Source organism: Tupaia chinensis, unplaced genomic scaffold (assembly GCF_000334495.1).
Source record: "Tupaia chinensis unplaced genomic scaffold, TupChi_1.0 Scaffold000088_1, whole genome shotgun sequence".
NCBI classification, from domain to species: domain Eukaryota; kingdom Metazoa; phylum Chordata; class Mammalia; order Scandentia; family Tupaiidae; genus Tupaia; species Tupaia belangeri.
The window spans coordinates 5,031,952-5,038,060 of NW_006159550.1; the positions used below are offsets into that span (position 1 = coordinate 5,031,952).

The window sequence follows — 6,109 nt, forward strand, 5'->3', positions numbered from 1 at the left end:
AAAGAGTGTCATTAAATCCTGCAATCTTCTGGTTGATGGTTTAATAGAAGCTTGGAGATTATTTCTAATGTTTGTTTTGGCAGTTAAGTGAATGATTCTCATTACTTGTCGACTCATTAAGCAAATCACCAGTACAACGTGGAATAAAATAAATGGCATCAAATGCGATCTCTATTTGTATAAAAGATTAGGTTGCTTTGTAAACCAGTATAGGTCTACATCTCTGTGTGTTCGATGTTTTCTAAAACAATAAATAAATGTAAATTCAGGAAAATAATACCAACTCTGATTAAATGATCAAAAATAAGGAAATGCTTGCCCCATTCACGTCAACTAACCCCCCACACACACACACACACACCACACACTTCCAGAAATTGTTTAGGCTCTTCTGTAAATCCTTAATCCAGTTTCCTGACTTTTGAGTCATCATTGAGCTATTTGAATTAGAGGCAGGTCATCGCTGTTCTTCTGTGGTCCTGGAGTACTGCAGTGCACTCATTCGTTTCTCCCTTCTAGTACTGGGTTGAACTACGGAGGGTAGAGATACTATTAAAGCCTAAGAAAAGGACAGCAGCTGGCTTCTAGACAGCCCCTTCCCAGAATACTTGGGGTTCCGAGTCCCACACCCTCACCACCTTGATCCCTGACTTTGGCACATAGTGGGAGTAACCTGAGCACCCTAGAGAGTCTGAGACCTCCCTTCTTGCCTGACATGTACACAGAAGCAAAGATAAGAAGGAAACCTTGAAAAGAATACAAGCGGACTTCAAAAAGTCATAGAAAAATAAAATTAAAGTAAGAATTTATTTTTGTGGATTTTTTTTGAAGTCCATGCACAGTGTTTTTATATTATTTACCATGAACTTTTTGAAGACCTCTCACATGAGTCTGAGAATGTGAACCTTTTCCGGAAAGACATGAATGAAAAGAAGGAACTAAACTTCTCAGAATATCTGTGTTCATCTTTGACCCGTACCATGCCATCTAGTCCTCCAGAGTGGTGTGGAGCTTACAACAATGGGCGCACAAGGTCAGATCTCAGGAGTGAAGCCCCTGTACCTTTCCAAGACCCCTGAAACATGAGTGGGAATGAAAACTTGGTGACCTCTACAGTGATCAATCAACAGGAGAGAAAGGGGCAGTTTATCTATGTAGTTTTAAAGTGATGCAATTCTATGTGGCCATCAGAAACAATGTTTTGGGGGGCCAGCTGGTGGCGTAGTGGATAAGGTGCTGGACTTCCGATGGCCAACTCCAGTTCAAGTCCTGGTCTGGGCGGCTTGAAACTCATACCAGGTGCATATGTGTGTGCCCAAAATCCTGAGAGAATAGAGGAGGAGGGATTGTGGCATGGCCACACCCCTGTGGGGTGATTTCTCACATTCTTCCCATTTCTCTGGTGAGCAAAAATCTCTCTTAAAAATGTATTTTGAGGAATTTTAAGTAAAAATGAAAGTATTTATCATATATTAACAACAAGAACATGAAATACAGAACTGGGTATACAAAATAAAATAAAATAAAGCTACCAAATAAGTAATCTTTTTTGACAAAAGAGTGAGTTGGAAGTAATTCACTAAAGTTTAGAATGATGTCTCTGGAATGATTAGTGTTTTGAATTTTCTTGATATTTTCACTCAATCTTTTTAACCGTATGTCAGATGAGCACTCTGCCAACATTGTAATAAGGTTTGGGAGGGTCACATCTGCCACACAGCATGAGAATCCAACCATCACACTTTAACATATAGTTTCTCCCTGTTTCGTAGTCTTCCTTCCTCCACCTGTGGGCTCCATGGGACTGCAGGTGTGCACCACTGCTCTCAGCCTTCAGGATGGACCAGGAATCGATCCACCGAGTCCCACACCCTCACCACCTTGATCCCTGACTTTGGTACATAGTGGGAGTCACCTGAGCACCCTAGAGAGTCTGAGACCTCCCTTCTTGCCTGACATGTACACAGAAGCAAAGATAAGAAGGAAACCTTGAAAAGAATACAAGCGGACTTCAAAAAGTCATAGAAAAATAAAATTAAAGTAAGAATTTATTTTTGTGGATTTTTTTTGAAGTCCATGCACAGTGTTTTTATATTATTTACCATGAACTTTTTGAAGACCTCTCACATGAGTCTGAGAACGTGAACCTTTTCTGGAAAGACATGAATGAAAAGAAGGAACTAAACTTCTCAGAATATCTGTGTTCATCTTTGACCCGTACCATGCCATCTAGTCCTCCAGAGTGGTGTGGAGCTTACAACAATGGGCGCACAAGGTCAGATCTCAGGAGTGAAGCCCCTGTACCTTTCCAAGACCCCTGAAACATGAGTGGGAATGAAAACTTGGTGACCTCTACAGTGATCAATCAACAGGAGAGAAAGGGGCAGTTTATCTATGTAGTTTTAAAGTGATGCAATTCTATGTGGCCATCAGAAACAATGTTTTGGGGGGCCAGCTGGTGGCGTAGTGGATAAGGTGCTGGACTTCCGATGGCCAACTCCAGTTCAAGTCCTGGTCTGGGCGGCTTGAAACTCATACCAGGTGCATATGTGTGTGCCCAAAATTGCTTTCTGTTTCTCTGTTTCTCTCTCTCTCTCTGTGTCTGGTGAGTGTACACACCATATAGCAAAAATCCCTCTCTCAAAAAAAGTTTAACTTTTATTTCTTTCTTCAAAGTATGGTAAGAAAATTGGCTCAATCTTTTCAGTAAATCAGAAACATAAAAAAGGGATTGTGTTAGATTGAAAGTTTAAATGATGTCTCTGGAATGATTAGTGTTTTAAATTTTCTTGATATTTTCACTCAATCTTTTTATTGTATGTCAGATGAGCACTCTGCCAACATTGTAATAAGGTTTGGGAGGGTCACATCTGCCACACAGCATGAGAATCCAACCATCACACTTTAACATATAGTTTCTCCCTGTTTCGTAGTCTTCCTTCCTCCACCTGTGGGCTCCATGGGACTGCAGGTGTGCACCACTGCTCTCAGCCTTCAGGATGGACCAGGAATCGATCCAAGCCCTTCCATGTGGTCCCAGGCCGTGGTGCACAGCCTCCTAGCTGTGTGTGCTCTTACAACTGGGTCAGATTTTATATATTTTATACCTTTTAACAAAGACCTTCTAACACTAAAAATTATGTATAATAAATTCAATATTTTATTGTTTGTTATGTTATTAATAAGATTGTATTTATTAATAAGATTGTTTATGTAACAACATAGAATAACTATTCATGAGGTACTTGTTAAAAGGTCTTTGTCTAATATTTTCCAACCTAATTATTTTACTACACTACACATTAAGAGAAAAAAAATAAAGAAATATAAAAAAACCTTAGTAGTAATAGTGGCTACCATGAAGCAGAGGGTCAGCAACCTATGTCCATGACCTGCAAGGCCCATTTTTAAAAAGAAGACTGACTGCAAACAGCTTTGCTTTTTTGCTCACATATGTTATTCAGAGGCTTCCTGCCCGAGTGGCAGAGTTGAGTAGTTGCAATCATGAGCCGCAAAGCCTAAATTACTTACTATTTGTCCCTTTACAGAAAATATTTGCCAGTCACTGCCCTAAAGTGACATGCTGATAGTTGACTTTGCTCCTATTTTGTTTCCCTATTTCTCCATGCTTCCTCAACGACCCATTATTACACACTCATCCCCCCATATTGGCTAATTCGATAAATTAGTTAACAATCTTTGATTCATTCTTTATTTTAAATGGAGGATTCTTTTTTCTAAAAATTGAATGGAGAACATACTGTTGATCTAAATGAATAGCCAAGAAGTGTAACTGAAATATCACATTGGAACCTCTTACAATTGCTTAAATCATGCCTAATGGTGGGAGAAAGGAAATAAAAATAAATAAATGGTGAGGTAACCATGTTAATGGATTGGAAGTCTCAAAATAATTAAGATATTAAATTTCTTCCAATTTGATATTAGGTTCAATGTAATTCAAATCCAAATCCAGTAGGCATTTATGCAGAAATGAATAAGCTGATTCTAAAATGTATTTAGGAAAGCAAAAATTCACAAACCTGGACACTTTTGAAAATAATATAAAACTAAAGTATTAAAGATGGTGCACCATTGGTGAAAGTATAAATACATAGATAAAAAGAAAGAAAAAGAATCTAGAATTAATTCCAGATGTAAAATTCAGATGAACTTTTAACAGAAATGATGAGGAAATCTAAAGGAAAATATTAGAATTTTCAACAATAGGTATTGAAAGAAATGTTCATCAGTGTGAAAAAATATGCCCTAATCCATATCAAATATCATATAGAACAAGAAGTAACTTGAAACGGGTCAAATTTCTACATGTAAACTTTTACTATGTTTTATATGTAGATAGTTCTTATGTTTTCTTGTAAATTAGATAAGAGATTTTATTATATATTTTGCATTTTATTTTTAAAATCCTTCATGTATCTGAAGCTGTAACAATTCTTAAGATTTCTGATAATTCTCCTTATGGTTCTGGAAACAGAAAATAGAAGACACAGTCTCAGCAAGAAGATGGATAGGGCTCACACACACCTACAACAGGTTCAGAGGGTAACTGGCAGACTTAAGTAATAATACCTTGGGATTTTCAGTTAAAAAAAAAATTTTTCTGAGTGGCCTGTAGATGTGTTAGTGATTATGTTGCTGGATTCCCACATGGCTGACCATGATTTGAGTCCTGGACATGGTGGCTTGAGCATCATGCCAGGTGTGTGTGCGTACATGCCCAAGATCCTGGGAGGAGAATAGAGGAGAAGGGATTGCCATGTGGCCATTCTCTCTGGTACATGATTTCTCACTTTCTCACTGTGTCAGTCCCTCTCTATCTTCCCAGCAAACGCATGTGCCATATCAAACACCCCCCAGCCCCCTAAAAAAAAAAAACTCCTTTCCAAGTAAACAAATGTTTCATTTGGTCCTCTCATTCTCTTCAACTGGACTGGAAGCTGGGAGCAGTCATGAAAGGACAGTAGACCACTGTGACCACATTCAGTCCTTCCTCTTCAGGGAAGAGGCCATATTTGCTCACAGGACTTAGGCAAGGACAGGGTGTAGTTGACGAGAACATGGGGGTCCTCAGACCTGCCCTTCTGGTCCTGCAGGTGGACACTTCTGCTCTCAGAGGAGCACGCAGCTGATCTAGGCTATTTCTCTTTCCCCTAATCTAAGACTAGGGTATAAGACAAGGTGACAGCCCTCAAGAGGCTTTTTTTTTTTTTCAAGACACCAGAGAGTGGATTATTTTTTCAAGTTCTAGTTTAAATAAAGAATCTCTAATTCCATGGGAGATGGAACCATACAAACAGCTTCTGTTATTCAAGAAAAAGTACTAAGTCATCACGCAATGTGTTTTTTCATCGGGCACTGCCTTGGTAATGAACTTTGTTTCCCAGTGGCTTTATTGAAAATGGAGGTTTTTGTAAACATTTCTCAGGATTACTGGTGTTGGTATATTTGCATTTTCAGTTACTGAAGAACTTCCTGCTTTCGCAAATACATTCCCAAATTGCTAAGTAAAAAGCCACATACGTTGAGAGAATAGAAGGCTTTTCCCTTAATGCAATTTTAGAACAGATTCAACACCATTGAACACCCTGAAATATAAAAGCATCTCTAGTCACTGAATACTTTTTCAGGTAATGTAGACAACTACCTGGTTGACCAGTTGATCCTGCTCTTCTTTTTCTGCTTTGAGCCTTTTCATTTTCTCTTGGCACTTTTGAGTCATTGCTACACCAGTGGAAATTGGGTATTTGGGTCAATTTATGTGAAGATAATTTACAAAAGGACAGATGACATGAAATCTGTAATCCAAAAGAAGAAGATCGGATTGTCAGCACAGTTTGGAAACTAAAAGTCACAGTATAAAGCTTAAGAGAAGACAGATTTGAAGAAGCTGTGATCAGCGAGACAGAGGAAGCAGGATCAAGATATTCACCAAAGGACTAAGCTCATAGTAACGCCCCTGGTAAGTAAATTCTTTCTCTTCTTACCCTAGTAATGAAAACCACAATATATTTTTTTAGAAAAAAAAATTGCAAGTGAAGTTTAAGTGACTGCCAGATTCTTGGCTTCTATATATGAACAATTTCAT

General features: G+C 38.4%; 2 non-coding genes and 1 gene segment (V, D, J or C); 1 reads left to right on the forward strand and 2 right to left on the reverse strand.

Annotated features, from left to right (window-relative positions):
* LOC102483721 (T-cell receptor gamma chain C region C10.5-like) overlaps window positions 1-6,109 on the forward strand; it is a 148,133-nt gene that overhangs the window by 96,523 nt on the left and 45,501 nt on the right.
* On the reverse strand, window positions 1,659-1,756 carry LOC114006824 (small nucleolar RNA U13). The gene has a single exon (XR_003548496.1). It is a non-coding gene; the product is annotated as a small nucleolar RNA U13 (small nucleolar RNA).
* LOC114006825 (small nucleolar RNA U13) lies at window positions 2,820-2,917 on the reverse strand. The gene has a single exon (XR_003548497.1). It is a non-coding gene; the product is annotated as a small nucleolar RNA U13 (small nucleolar RNA).